Source organism: Phocoena phocoena, chromosome 2, assembly GCF_963924675.1.
Source record: "Phocoena phocoena chromosome 2, mPhoPho1.1, whole genome shotgun sequence".
Taxonomy (NCBI): Eukaryota; Metazoa; Chordata; class Mammalia; order Artiodactyla; family Phocoenidae; genus Phocoena; species Phocoena phocoena.
The window spans coordinates 30,474,361-30,490,825 of NC_089220.1; positions in this window are offsets into that span (position 1 = coordinate 30,474,361).

The window sequence follows — 16,465 nt, forward strand, 5'->3', positions numbered from 1 at the left end:
GTGCCACAACTACTGAAGCCCACGCGCCCTAGAGCCCACGTGCCACAGCTACTGAGACCACGTGCTGCAACTACTGAAGCTGGTGCACCTAGAGCCCATGCTCTGCAACAAGAGAAGCCACCACAATGAGAAGCCCAAGCACCACAACAAAGAGTAGCCCACGCTCGCAGCAACTAGAGAAAGCCTGCTTGCAGCAATGAAAACCCAATGCAGCCAAAAAAAAAAAAAAAAAAAAAAAAAGGGGGTTTCTCTGGTGGCGCAGTGGTTGAGAGTCCGCCTGCCAATGCAGGGGACACGGGTTCGTGCCCTGGTCCAGGAGGATCTCACATGCAGCAGAGTGGCTGGGCCCGTGAGCCATGGCCACTGAGCCTGCGCGTCCGGAGCCTGTGCTCCGCAACGGGAGGGGCCGCAACGGTGAGAGGCCCACGTACCACAAAATTAAAAAAAAAAAAAGGAAAGACTTATCAAATTGGTGAATTTTTGTATAGTCATTTTAATATTGAAGATGGAAGGAAAAAAGCAACATTTCTGGCATATTATGCTTTATTATTTCAAAAAAGGTAAAAACGCAACCGAAACACAAAAAAAGATTTGTGCAATGTATGGAGAAGGTGCTATGACTGATCAAACGTGTCAAAAGTGGTTTGCAAAGTTTCGTGCTGGAGATTTCTTGCTGGGGAATGCTCCACGGTCAGGTAGACCAGTTGAAGTTGATAGCCATCAAATCGAGACATTAACTGAGAACAATCAATGTTATACCACGCGGGAGATAGCCAACATACTCGAAATACCCACATCAAGCATTGAAAATCATTTGCATCGGCTTGGTTGTGTTCATCGCTTTGATGTTTGGGTTGCACATAAGTTAAGCGAAAAAAACCTTCTTGACCGTATTTCCACATACGATTCTCTAATGAAACATAATGAAAACATTCTGTTTTCAAAACAAATTGTGATGGCCGATGAAAGTGGATACTGTACAATAATATGGAAAGGAAGAGATCGTGGGGCAAGTGAAATGAACCACCACCAACCACACGAAAGGCTGGTCTTCATCCAGGGAAGGTGATGTTGTGTATATGGTGGGATTGGAAGGGAGTCCTCTATTATATGAGCTCCTTCCGGAAAACCATATGATTAATTCCGATAGGTACTGCTCCCAATTAGACCCACTGAAAGCAGCGCTCGACGAAAAGCGTCCAGAATTAGTCAACAGAAAACGCAAAATCTTCCATCAGGATAACGCAAGGCGGCCATGTTTCTTTGATGACCAGGCAAAAACTATTACAGCTTGGCTGGGAAGTTCTGATTCATCCGCCATACTCACCAGACATTGCACCTTCGGGTTTCCATTTATTTAGGTCTTTACAAAATTCTCTTAATGGAAAAAATTTCAGTTCCCTGGAAGACTGTAAAAGGCACCTAGAACAGTTCTTTGCTCAGAAATATAAAAAGTTTTGGGAAGATGGAATTATGAAGTTGCCTGAAAAATGTCAGAAGGTAGTGGAACAAAGGGTGAATACATTGTTCAATAAAGTTCTTGGTGAAAATGAAAAATATGCCTTTTATTTTTACTTAAAAACCCGAAGGCACTTTTTGGCCCACCCAATATTAAAAGAAACCAGGAGATATCGTTCATCCTCTTTGAGAGTGTAAAACCTTTCTAAGTAGGACATAAAATCCAAAACCCATAAAAGAAAAGATGAATAAATTTGATTATCCAAAAATAACAAATTACACATGGCAAAAGTTACCATAAATGACAAAATATGAACCCAGGAAAAGAAATCAGCAGCTCCTATCACAAAGTGCTAACCTCTTATCTCATTAGATAAATGGGCAAAAATCACAAGAGTCAATTCACAGAAAGAAAAACCGCTCTTAAACACCCAACAGTATGTGCAACCTCATTTATGAGAGAAATGCACAGGAAAGCCACAAGAAGATTCCTTTCTTCAGCTATGAAACAGACAAGGATCAAAGGTTTATTCACACACTACTGGCAAGTGGGAAGAGAAAGGCGTACATTGCTGGTGGGAGTGTAAATCTGTACAATGTCTGTGGAGGACAGTTTAACAATACTTATCAAAGATGTGAAGATACATATTCTTGGTGTGGGGTTTTTTGGTGGAAGAAACAATTACCATACCAGAAGAGCATAAATGTATGGCAGATGGTCATGCTTTTTTTTTTCTATTCTTGGCAGAGCCCCTTTTTAGCTGAATGGCTTTTGCTTCTTTTTTCTTTTAATTGAAGCATATATTTGACATATAATATTATATTAGTTGCATATGTACAATATAGTCGTTCGACACTTGTATATATTGTGAGATGATCCCCAAAATGGGTTTAGTTACCATCTGTCACCATACAAAGTTAATATGGTATTACTGACTGCATCCCCCTGACTTATTTTACACACAGAAGTTTGTACCTCTTGATCTCCTTCACCCAATTTACCCAACCCAAATCCCCTCCCCTCTGGCAACTACCAATCTGTTCTCTGTATCTATGAGTCTGGACTTTGTTTTGGTTTTTCTGTTTGTTTTGTTTTTTAGATTCCACATATAAATGAAATCATGGGGTACTTGTCTTTCTCTGTCTGAATTATTTCACTTAGCACAATGCCCTCCAGGTCCATCCATGTTAGGGAAAATGGCAGCATTTCATCTTTTTCATGACAAATAGTCCGTTGTATATCTATACCATGTCTTCTTTATCCATTCATCTATGGATGGACACTTTGGTTATTTCCATATCTTAGCTAATGAAAATAATGTTGCAATGAACACAGGGGGGCATACATATCTTTTCAAATTAGTGTTTTTGCTTTCTTCGGATAGATACCCCTAACTGGAATTGCTGGATCATATGCTAGTTCTATTTTCAACTTTTTGAGGAACCTCCATACTGTTTTCCACAGTGGCTACACCAGTTTTAGGATACATATTCTTTAACCCAGAAACTCCTCTATATAAACCTGCACACTTAAAAGTTCAAGGACAAGCCATAGAGGCACTGTTAATAATATCAAAAGATCAGAAACAACATAAAGTCCACTAGTAAGAGACTGTATAATAAAGTACAATCACAAACTGGAATGAAAGAGTGAAAAGCACAGTACAGTATGCTACAATTTGTGTAAAAATAAATTTTAAAAAGTACATATACTAAATGTAATCTGACATTTCTGGATTGAATCCTTGAAGAGAAAAAGGGCATCAGCAGAAAAACTGTGAGATCCGAATAAAATCTACACAGTTTAGTTTCACTGCATAACCTTTTGGATTTTACTCTATGGTTATATATTAGCTATTCAAAACATAAGATTTAATTTTTAAAAACCTAACTACTTCCATCGTATGGTATTCATATCCTTCCACATACTGCTAACGAGAAACACCAAGGGTACGTGTATTGCTTCAACACTTCTAATATACTTCCATTATTGCACCTAAACACACACCTGCCTCACCCGCCAGGTTTTAGGTACTTAAAGAAAGAGGCCATGCCAACTCAGCTCTATTCTCAAAGAATATGGAGAACATTTGCCACATGGTAAGAGTTTAACAAATGAGAGCCAAAATTATTATGTTCTGGTCCAGTAATCCAATTTTTGATTAGCATGAAATTTTGTATTTCAAATAGCCAAACAATTCTTCTAGGGGTTTCCTGTGATCCTTAGTTCACAACGACACGGAAGAGAGAAGGGGCAGAGATGGGTGAAGTACTTCTCACTGAGGATTTGGGTAGGAACATAGAAGTATTTTAGATAAACGACCCTCCAACCTCACTTCCTAAACATTTTGCTCTGTGCTAGAGCTGTAGGGACTATAAAGACAAGTAAGACGAAGTCCTTATGGTAGAAGTTAGGCATAATTAACTTAACGTCAACACCTGAAAAGGTGACATTGTGCAACTGCCTTGGGTTTTCAAAATTTTTTTCCACAAAGGCCATTAAAATGCTTTTCAAAGAAAAATCACTTATTTAACAATAGAATAAAATGCTAAAACTCCAGTTTAGACAAAGTTTTGGTTTTCTGTGATGTCTCTTCAGGAAAAATACTTGTGGGCAGCATGCTTAAGAATGTCCAAAGAGCAGAAGACCTAAATAGACATTTCTCCAAAGAAGACATACAGATGGCTAACAGGCACATGAAAAGATGCTCAACATCACTAGTTATTAGAGAAATGCAAATCAAAACCACAATGAGGTACCACCTCACAACAGTCAGAATGGCCATCATTAAAAAGTCTACAAACAACAAATGGTGGAGAGGGTGTGGAAAAAAGGGAACCCTCTTACACTGCTGATTAGAATGTAAATTGGTACAGCCACTATGGAAAACAGTATGGAGGTTCCTCAAAAAACTAAAAATAGAGTTGCTATATGATTCAGCAATCCCCTTCCGGGGCATATATCCAGACAAAACTATAATTTGAAAAGATACATGCACCCCTATGGTCATAGCAGCACTATTTACAATGGCCAAGGCATAGAAACAACCTAAATATCCACTGACAGATGAATGGATAAAGAAGATGTGATATATACAATGGAATATAACTCAGCCATTAAAAGGAAAAATATTGGGTCATTTGTAGAGATGTGGATGGACCTAAAGATTGTCATACAGAGTGAAGCTAAGTCAGAAGGAGAAGAACAAGTATCATATATTAACGGATATATGTGGAATCTAGAAAAATAGTACAGATGAACTTATTTGCAAAGCAGAAATAGAGACACAGATGTAGAGAACCAATGTATGGACACCAAGGGGGGAAGGGGGAGGTGGGATGAATTAGGAGATTGGGATTGACATATATACACTATTGATACTATGTATAAAATAGATAACTAATGGAACCTACTGTATAGCTCAGGGAACTCTACTCGATGCTCTGTGGTGACCTGAACGGGAAGGAAATCCAAAAAAAAGAGTGGATATATGTATACGTACAGCTGACTCACTTTGCTGTACAGTAGAAACTAACACAACATTGTAAAGCAACTACACTCCAATAAAAATTAATTAAAAACATATTCAAAGTACAAAAGACAAATGACTTAGGAATTATTCTGAGGTCCCTGAATGGGTAAAGAAATACCACTGAATTTGTCGCAAAAGCATTAATAGTGCCGTCCCATTTCCACCAGCCCAGAGCTCTAAGCCCAAGTACCAACACCATAAAGCAATATAACCTGGGACAAACACTGATCTCTGTGAATACCTATTTTTCATCTACAAAATGGACAGACGACAGTTAAGGCTCCTTCCAGATCTATCAGACTTCTTTTCCTTCACACCCCAAATATAAACTAAGACCCTGCAGTCTTTTTACACAGACATACACATCAACACACGCATTTGGTCCCCACATTACTACCCTATTCCAGAGTGGCCTAACACAAAAACAAAATGATATTTGATTACAAACTGGTGCCATATATAAGCAGTTCTCAAGTGAATGAGAAAATGATTCATCCAACTGCATGTTGAAGTGAAATTGAAATGTGTACTCTGTACAGTGAAACATTCACTGAATTGTGCATTTGTTCATGTTTAAGATTATAAAAGTTTCTAACTTGGCTTTCATGTGATCGTCTATGTACTGGTTAGTCCACATATAACTTCTTCTGCAAGCTATCTTTAGGAGTGCCTATTGCTACTTGATATTTTTGTTTTGTTTACCACTTTCCACAGCACAGAAAAAAGAGGGGAACACTGGGGGAAAAGTCACAGGCAAACTCATCCACAGGCAAAGATACATGATCAGTGGAGAATTTTGTTCTCGTTTATTTAACACAATCCTTAGTTCGAACCTACTGGGTTGAAAGGTGATTGTGTAAAAGGCAGAACAGAGGTGAGCAGCAGTGAACATGCTAACAAAGCATGGTACAGTGCATACTAAGCGCTTATCTCTGTCCATTGAAATTTTCCCTTTCAAAACACAGAAATAACATTGCGTGGCTGACAAATATGGTTTTCTTCTAAAGTAGTTCTTTCCCCCTAAATAACCAGCATTTTATGGTATAGGTCCTTTCTAAATAATATGGGGACAGAGAAGAGTTTTCCAAGAAACATACAAATGAGTTCAAATGTCCACAGTGAAATGACACATCTGAGGGGATGAGGATATGAAATAACATCCATCTGCCGGATTAGCCAGAACAGCCTCCCTGAGGAAAGGAACTTGAACATGTTTCAAAGGAGGGAAAGGTGACTGACAGGTAGAGAAAAGAAAAGGAAATGCCAGGCAAGGAGAAAGATGCGCACAGAAGCTACCACCGTGCTTTCTCAAGAAGCAGAGATGCAGTGTGACGTAATGTGTGGCAGAGATCTATTTTAGTCATTAAGATAAACCAAAAGTGGAGAATACATGTCACTTCACACTCTGAACCTCGGTTTCCTCATCTGTTACAGGGGAAGGGTGGCCCACATGACTTGGACAGCTCGTTTCCTGGTAGGCACCACGCGGGCAATGAACACCTTACAACCCTGCAAGGTACATGGTTCGGGAGCCCATTGACAGATGAAAACAGCAAGGCTCAGCATCCCAATGAGGCCTCCAGGTAGAGGATTTTAGATGTTAAAAAGAAAATGCACGAGGATTTCCCTGGTGGCGCAGTAATTAAGAATCCGCCTGCCAATGCAGGGGACACAGGTTCAATCCCTGGTCCGGGAAGATCCCACATGCCGCAGAGCAGCTAAGCCCATGCGCCACAACTACTGAGCCTGCACTCTAGATCCTGCAAGCCACAACTACTGAGCCCACACACTGCAATTACTGAAGCCTGTGTGCTCTAGGGCCCACGTGCTACAACTACTGAGACTGGGTGCCACAACTACTGAAGCCCACGTGCCTGGAGCCCGTGCTCTGCAGCAAGAGAAGCCACCGCAACGAGAAGCCCACGCACCGCAACAAAGAGTAGCCCCCGCTCGCCGCAGCTAGAGAAAGCCTGCGCGCAGCAATGAAGACCCAATGCAGCCAAAAAATTTAAAAAAAAAAAAAAAGCACAATAACTACTGTGGAGAAAGAAGGGGCATAATATTAAGACTAACTTCAAAAATCCAAGCTCCTGAACATAATCAACCGATAAAATAATGGTTATATTCTTTTCTCAAGAGAGCAAAGGAATAAGGAACTGTATCTGTCTTCCCTGTCATGCTGGACAAAGGAAAGCAAAGGGGTATAGACCATCCTTTACTTTGAAGAAGTCCTTTAAGGGAAACCCAAAGGACAAAGCATGGTATGTCTTCCTGTGACAGCAGTGGCTCTCATTTAATTATGTATTCCCTCTGCCTGCGGTGTCCATAATGAGGTAGGTGCTACACTGAACATTCAGCACGTTCCTTAGCCGTTAGAACAGAGGTGAGCAATTAACTGAAGGGGGCTTCCATCCTCAGAAGCACAGAAGACAGCCCTCACACCCAGCTTTACCTCCAATGCACAGATACTAAAACAAGCTGTTATTTCTATACAAAAGCTCAATAGCAATTATGACAATGTACTTGTCATTATTTAATTGCAGAATTCCATACGTATAAATAAATTCACATCTGGTAGCAAAATAGAGTCCAATAAATAAAACTAGCCTTAAAAAAGAAAAAAACACTTCATAGCCAAATATTAGAAGTTAATGAGGTCTACTTATTTGTCAATAAGTCAGTTCTTCAAAATTAGCCCCAGCTCCATCCCATTTCTCTAGATAAATATGTGGAATTAAAGATTAAATTCTCTCTGTTGATGGGAGTCACTCTGGTAAAACAATTTGGGAGTATCTATTACAATATCCCATGACCTGACAACTGCCTAGAGAAACATATGCCCACGTACACAGAACCAAGGACAAGGTTATTCTTTGCAGCCTTCTTTGTAATCGGAAGCTATCGGAAACAACCTAGAAGATCACCAATAGGAAAATGGCAGGAAAACTATCATATATTCCCATGACTAGTCTACATGACATTAGGCAGCAGTTAAAAAGGATGAACTAGATTTATATCAACTAGCGTGGACAGACCTCCAAACCATGTTCCTGAATGACAAAAAAATAGTTAGTGATATTCAATACAACACCAATTACGTGAAATTTTAAACACAAAATACAATACGTTTATATTATAAATACCAAATCAACGAAGTGTTTGCCTCTGGAGAACAGGGGCAAGAGGAGACAGGGAGTAAATCTTATAAACTCATTTATTACTTTTATTTAAAAACTGATTAATAAAAACATCTTACAAGGATGTTACTGGGTTATTAAATGACAGGATTACAGAATCAGGCGAAGTACAGATATCCCTGCAACCACTGCTAAATTCAAATCTAATCAAATGTAAAAGAAGACAAACTACCAGGAGCAAGCAGAACATCACAAGTAAAGCTGGGGTTTCATCTGATGAAGAACAGAAGACTGTCGACTTAAACGGCCACATGAAGCTTCAAGCAGGTGTAACGAATTATTATTGGCAGGAGCTTGCACACATATTCTTTTTTCCAGGCTAAAAACTTGACAGCAACTGAAAGAGGACCTAATATAGAATCGTCAAGATTATGTTAACATTACTAAATTAAAACAGTGAACGCTCCCTTTAACCACTAAGAATCCTTTCCCACCAGTGGTCAATGTTTATGGGAGAATGCAAACTTAACTTTTCAGTAAAGGTCAGCTTACAGCAACAATAACAAGCAGGGTTCCCTTCTTGCAGGGACTCTCCAGAAAAATCAGGGCCTTGCATGGGCATCATTTACCTCCTCAGCGAGGAGTGAACCATCAGCCAGGCTCTCGTTTACACACCCATCCAGGCTCTCGTTTATACACCCATCCATATCTCCATTCTTCAGGGAAAACAAAATGGCTCTCGATACAGGCAACTGCATTGCCAATACTATGTCTATCTGTAAGAAGTCCTAGAGTGAAGAAGGAAGAAAGGAAGGAAAGAAGGAAGAAAGGAAGGAAGTGAGGGAGGGAGGGAGGAATGGGGTGGGGGGAGGGAAGGAGGGAGGGAGAGAGGGGAAAAATAACCAATTCGTTGTTGTAATACTACATATAATCAATGTAAGATTTACTTTTTTTTTTTTTTTTATAAATTTATTTATTTATTTTTGGCTGTGTTGGGTCTTCGCTTCTGTGCGAGGGCTTTCTCCAGTTGCGGAGAGCGGGGGCCGCTCTTCATCACAGTGCGCGGGCCTCTCACTGTCACGGCCTCTCCCATTGCAGAGCACAGGCTCCAGACGCGCAGGCTCAGTAGTTGTGGCTCACGGGCTTAGTTGCTCCGCGGCATGTGGGATCTTCCCAGACCAGGGCTCGAACCCGTGTCCCCTGCATTGGCAGGCGGATTCTCAACCACTGCGCCACCAGGGAAGCCCTAAGATTTACTTTAAATACAGTCAAACGCATCCTTCTCATCTTTAGTTACTATAATGCCGTAAGATTAAACAGAAAAGAAAAACTAATCATAGAAGACTAAATAATAACAAACTGTCCTCCTTATATCATTGTGTTAAAAATGTTATAAAACAGCATGCAAAGTACGATCCCAATTTTGCTTTTAAAACATACACATGGTCACGTAGAAGGACAAAAATGAAAGAAAACTATTAAAATATTAGCAATCCTAAAAAACAAATGACCCAATTTCTCCTACAATAAATTACATGAAAAAAAGGAGAGAAGGGAAAATGTTACAGACTAAGAAAGTCTTGAAAGAGACAAACGCAATGTGTTCATCAGGCTTGGATCCTGATTCCAACAAACTGTAAAACGACAATTTTGAGACAAAGGAAGTGAACATGGACACCAGGACAAACTAGAAGTAAATAATATTAAATAATCATTAATTTCATTAAGGGTAATGACATCGTGACTATTTTTTAAGTCATTATCTGTTTAAAATTCTTACTGAAGTGTTTTGGTTAAATGGTATAATATCTGGGCTGTGCTTTAAAACTCAAAAAACATTTTTTTTAAACAATCAAAACAGGAAGAAGATAGATGGAACAAGAAAGGCAAGATGTCTGTACGTGTTGAAGCTAGACTGATGGGAACATGGGGGATGGCTGTGCTATTCTATTTTTGTGCATGTTTGAAAAATCTCACAAATAAAAAGTGAAAATGGTTGTAGAGATAGTTACCCCTGGGTGGTAGAGACTGGGTGATCTTGTAGGAATTTGGTAATTTTTACTTTGACGTCTGTGCCCTTTAGGAACATCCACATTTTACACAATAAATATGAATTACTTTGGTTGTTTGAAGAAACAAATGTTACTCTTTTAGTGGATGGATGGATGGATGGATGGGTCTTTCAATGCCCAGTTCCAACGATGCCACCTCCATGGATTTAATTCCCCCTCTACAGACACCTCAATACATTTTACTTGTACTTCCACTAAACGCCTAATTACGTTTGATCACTTAGTGTGACAATTTTTAATTATGTCTTATTTCCCCCCTTAGAAAAATAAGGGGCATTTCTTTTTTGTATGTCCATCCCTGTCAACACTAAGCAAAAAGCTCTGTAAATAACTGGAGTTAAACAGTTATATACTTAATTGAATTAACTTTCCCACTAATAGATCCAGGGAAGAAACAAGCAGCAATAGCAGGAGAATGTCCTACTGCTTGTAACTACAAAAGCTTTATGGTTAGAACATGCCCAGAGGTCCCTATACCCATCAAATGTTACCTAGACAATTTCTCAAACCATTTATTTTCCAATTGACTGGGGGAATAAAACGTCAGTAGCAGAAAGGGGTCAGTTACTGAACTGAGTTAGACTTTTTTTTAATGACTCCTTGAAAAAAAAAAAATCAAAGTCTATTAGTTCTTGAGCAACCATTCATTATTTAGCTATTGAAGACTCCTCCAGAGCACTGATCAGTCCATTTTCATTAAGGAAACCATTACAGCAAGAACACAGAGCTAGCCATGTGCGGAAATAAACAATGGTTTGAGAAACATCCCCTGCTCTGAAAAGGCTGACGTTATCTGGAAGGGCTGTACACCCACACCTCTCATAGACTCACTAGAAACTCTGGCATGTTCTGTGCAGATGTGAACAGTAGCTTTCCTCAAGCCTAGGGCCTTGCTTAAAAGTCATTTCCGGGGACTTCCCTGGTGGCGCAGTGGTTAAGAATCTGCCTGCCAATGCAGGGGACATGGGTTCGATCCCTGGTCCGGGAAGATCCCACATGCCACGGAGCAACTAAGCCCGTGCGTCACAACTACTGAAGCCCATGCTCTCTGGGGCCCATGCACCACAACTACTGAGCCTGCGCCCTAGGGCCCGTGAGCCACAACTACTGAGCCCACGAGCCACAACTACTGAAGCCCGCGCACCTAGAGCCCGTGCTCCGCAACAAGAGAAGCCACTGCAATGAGAAGCCCACGCACCGCAACAAAGAGTAGCCCCAGCTCGCTGCAACTAGAGAAAGCCCGTGCACAGCAACGAAGACCCAATGCAGTCAAAAATAAATAAACAAACAAACAAACATGTCAACTAAAAAAAAAAAGTCTTTTCCAAAAAGACACAATAAAGCCCTCCTCCCAGGAGAAGGAGTACCAAAACTCCCAAAACACGGCATACTGGACGCCCCTACACATAAGACTTCACCCACCATATGACCCGAATTTTGCTTGCATGATTTTGACGAAAGCCACTCAAATACTAGTGAAGACATTTACAAGTTCCTTTTATATCTAAAATATTCTTAGGTATTGACAAACATTAAAACAAAGCTCAGGTTTTAAAGCAAAACCCCCAACACTAAGAGTTTCCCAAGGCCTTTGAGACACATCAGTGTATCATGAAGAACTGGCAGGTGTGCTAGCTCTCCCCAAGTTTCACCTCTCATTCCATCCTGTGACCTGCTCCCAGAAGCCAGGTGTTCAAAAATGCTTTCACCCACCCAAGTTTTCAAGGCAGGGAGGGGAGGCAGAGCGATGAATAATTCCCACCCTGCCCTCCACCCACTCAAACACGGTTCATGCTATTGCTTCTCTGTTTTCTGATTCCTTACTTTAGAAGTTCAAATCTACTCCTAACAGCAAACTTTAAATTTATGGGACAGTCAAGAAAGTGGGTAACATGGTATCGTTAGAGAGAATCATATCCATACAAATCCAGGGCCCCCCACATATGAGCAGGTACTAAGAAACAAGACACTCCTCCAAAGACAACTTAATTCCTATTCCCATGTGTTCTATTTGCCACCAACTGAATTTAGAAGAGGCAACGCTCTATTCGATGGGGACAGCTGTACTCTCAGGTTCTGAAGAAGATAAAGGTAAGAATTCGGTGAGAAGAAGTTGTTCTCACTGAAAAGAGAAAGGTGATGATAGCATTAGCAAATGTGCAGGGGTCACAGTACAATTCTACAGTCTGTTAAAATATTTTTTTTTTTTAAGAACAAAGACGAAGCTTTGAATGATAAATAAGCATAATGAAATAATGCTGAAGTGACCCCCAGGCATGCCAAATTCAAGTCAAATTAGTCATGGCCAAAGATAAAAGGAAAAATCTGCAATCATCCCTTTGCTACTCTAAATTTTTAATATTTTCATATTACATTATAGTCAACTTTCAGCTAATAAAATTTCTACTTGTATTTATCTGAAAAAATCTTAAAAATGATACAAATGAACTTATTTACAAAATGCAAACAGACTCACAGACTTCGAAAACAAACTTATGGTGAGCAAAGGGGAAAGGTGCGGGGGAGGGATACCTTGGGAGTTTGGGATTGACATATACACACTACCATATTTAAAACAGATAACCAACAAGGACCTACTGTATAACACAGGGAACTCAATATTCTGCAATAACCTAAAATGGGAAGAGAATTTGAAAAAGAACAGATATATGTATATGTGTAACTGAATCACTTCGCTGTACACCTGAAGCTAACACAACACTATAAATCAACTATACTCTAATATAAAGTAAAAGTTTAGAAAAAACAAAATATAAAATTTCAGCTCTTACTTATCTGAAAAAGTTGCCTCCCTTTTGTACCCTCAGTGCCACTGTGAAACTCTAACTCAGGTTGACGCACAGAATCTAACAAGTCTACTCAAGGTCAACATTTGAGCTTTTTTCTTCTAGGTGTTAATATATTCAAACTCCTGTTATTAGTTAATCTACTGTCTTTGTCACTGGGCTATGTTTAAAGGAAACTATTGGATATAAACAGCTGTTCTCTCATGTTTTCAGGAAGACATAATTTGTAAGAAAAATGAGAAAAGGGGTAGGTGCATCAGTGGATAAGAGGGAGTTCTACCGGATGGTCAGCCAGGGAGAAAAGGGGTAGGGTGCATCGGTGGATAAGAGGGAGTTCTACAGGATGGTCAGCCAGGGAGAAAATGTTTTCCAAGCTTCCATTTCTTAAGTGATTTGTGAATCTGCTATAGACATTCTATCATCTGGATGGCCAATGTAAGGTACTACGATTATTAGGTTTCTTGCTACCACTCCATATAACACCAAGAAAAGGCTAGGAGAATGCAATGACATACATATTTTTTCTCTCTTTTTACACTTACTAAATGGTTGGGACTTCCCATAAAACAACAAAAAGGATGTCTTTATTTTTTGTGTATTACACCCGCAAGCTATTAGTCTTAAGTAAATGTGACTAGTGTTATTCTTTTTTATTTTATTTTCAAGAAAAAAAAAGAAGTGAAGAGCTTTTTAAAATTTCCTCAGTTACTCTCCCATTAAAAGCAGAAGCCTGGAATGCAATAACCAAACTGAAACAAGGGAAAAATTTAAGTAATATCTCACTCACCTATGCGTACCTAATTGTCTATACAAGAATGGGAAAATCCAAAGAAAAATATACTTGAGAAAATTATTCAAATGTCTTAAAGTTAAAGCTAAAGCACATAATTTAGAGATCATTTTCAATTAATATCACTGTTTCTCATTGGGTGTTTAGAAAGAATATAGCAATTTTTTAAAATTGTTAAGGGAAGGAAAAAAGTATACTTTCTCAGTTCAATTTTATATTCTAGAACAACACTACTCAAAACATAAATAAATTAAAAAATATAAGAATGATGCATTCAACAAGCTACACATAGGACTACATATAAAATACAAGGTTTTGTGGGTTTCGGCTTTATGGGTTTTTTTTTTGTCTTTTTGGATTTTTGTTTTCTTTTGAAGGAAGGGAATTGTTTTGGATATTCCTTAAATAGAGAGAAGTTAGGAAAGAAGAATTGATTTAGAAAAGCCAAGAGTCATGCCACCAGCAGGTGTGGAGAACTGTTGCATTCATGGCTCCTTCCCCTCTGTTGCCCGAGTGGAGCCAGCGTTCATGAATGCATAAGAGAAGACTCTCCCACCTCACCTAACAGATGTACTGTACCAGCATCATCAGATATTACCACCATTAAAAGAAGTGATCTAAGTGCCCAGGCGTTCAGGTTATTAAACTCAATTTAAAAGACAAGATGTAGCTGCTCCAACATAAAAGCTAAACAGGCTTGGCCCTCATAGTAACCCTAGAACTTAACACTTCTGCTAAGAACTGTCATATTCAAGTGTACCAACCAGGAGATGATCCTTATTTAAGAGTGTTTAAAAATACCTTAAGACATACAGGGAGTGCACTGAAGTTGCACATTTCAATAGTATACAGGTACTGAGGAGAAAAAAAAAAGGAAATCTTGGAAAACAACTTCCAAGATAGAGGTGAAAACCAGAGGGCACTCAATAACATGCACTGATTTTTTCGTCCTTCGCAAAGTACCTGAGCTACAGCTACCTACATTGAGCAACCCTGCAGGCTGTTTGCTTCACCACTCAGCAATTTTTTGATGGTTGCAAAGTACTGCATTCTCAAAGGTAGTTTTTCAGTTGTGTTGCTAATAAAAAAACTTAGGCTCTTCAAATGGCTAAAAATTACAGAGATCTAAAAATCGTTTTTGGATTCCTACCTCTTTTCAAGAATGACTCTGGGAATGGTCAAATCATTGCTAACAGGAAAGTGTCCTAATGTACTTTAAAAACATTTTCAGAGATAATCATTCCCCAATTTCTCTTACTGAAATTCAAGGAAGGTCAGAAATAGCAAGTCACTTTGAAATCAGTGCTCCAATTACCCAGCAGGCGTCTGAAAAGAAGCCCTCAGCTCTGCACACAGGTTTACAGAGGTGAGATGCTCAGATAACCTTGACCGTCCTTTATAGAATGCAGCTCTCCGGAAGAGCTGACTCCTTAGGCAATTTGTTTCTGCTTCTGACAAAGCAGACGATAAAAAATTCCCAAACTCTTTGTTTCAGCGTCTGGCTGAAAAGAAGGTTAAGTACAAAGTACCAAAATCAAAGAAACTCACATAACCCCAAACCACTTTTTTATCTGAATTTAGGAGCTTAGCATATTATAGCATTTCAGCCTGTAGAAAAGTCTCTTTCAATCGAATTAAACTGTTATTTTGTTCAATGAGAATGTCACTTGACAACTGAGTAAAATGTTTGAGAAATATCCACTAAAACGTTGGGATAGGCAGGACAGAACTGGGTCTCTACCTAGCAGTAACCAAGAGCAAATGTCAATCAATCAGATCATCCAGCCATCTCTCAATTTTTCAGGATACACTTGGTATTCCAAATTATACATTAACGCATCAGGGTTAACAAGGCTCTTATTCAGAACATGGGCTGGGGTACAACCTCCCATCAAATTTTAAGAAACACACAGAAGATGTTCTGAAATGCAATTATTATGGAATGAAAATAGACGTATGTGTAACAAAAATATTTTTATTATTAAGTTGCCAGAAAAATAGCTGAAGTATTTACTGTAACAGTGAAAATGCTGAATTCAGAAATCAATGACTAAAAACTGCACGCGAGTCTCCCCTCTTCCCCATTTCTGCCTCTCAGCAGTAGAACAACAAAGGAGGAAACACCAGTGGGGAAAAATATAGAATCAAAATTTACTAAATCAAAAGTCTGCTGTGAGTGGCAGGTCTTCTAGGAATGAACACAGGAGTTCGACAAGCCTTTGTGACTCATCTACCAACTCACCTGATTCCACTTCAAAGTTGGTGGTAAATCTTACTTCCGAGTCCAACTTGAGGTATTCTCGCAAAACCTGGAGTAAAATAATTATGAACTTTAGTATCAAATTCTGAAAATAGTAATAAAGGGGAAAAATCACAGCTACAAATCAAATCATAATTGTGAAATGTTATACTTTCCCTCTAAAACCCTCTTTAATTTGTAATCTCTTTATGTTCAACACACACTTAAATTTAAGCCAACCAACAGCCACTCCCACTTATACAGCGAATTCCTAAACCTGACTGTTCAGTCTGGAAGATCACGTTTCTCTCCACATGATCTGATCAGGAAGTCTGGGGAGAAACCCAGGAACCAATATGAGTAAGAAGTGCCCCAATAATGTGATTTTGATGTAGCTGGTCTATCACCTGCCTGTGGGAACCACTGTTC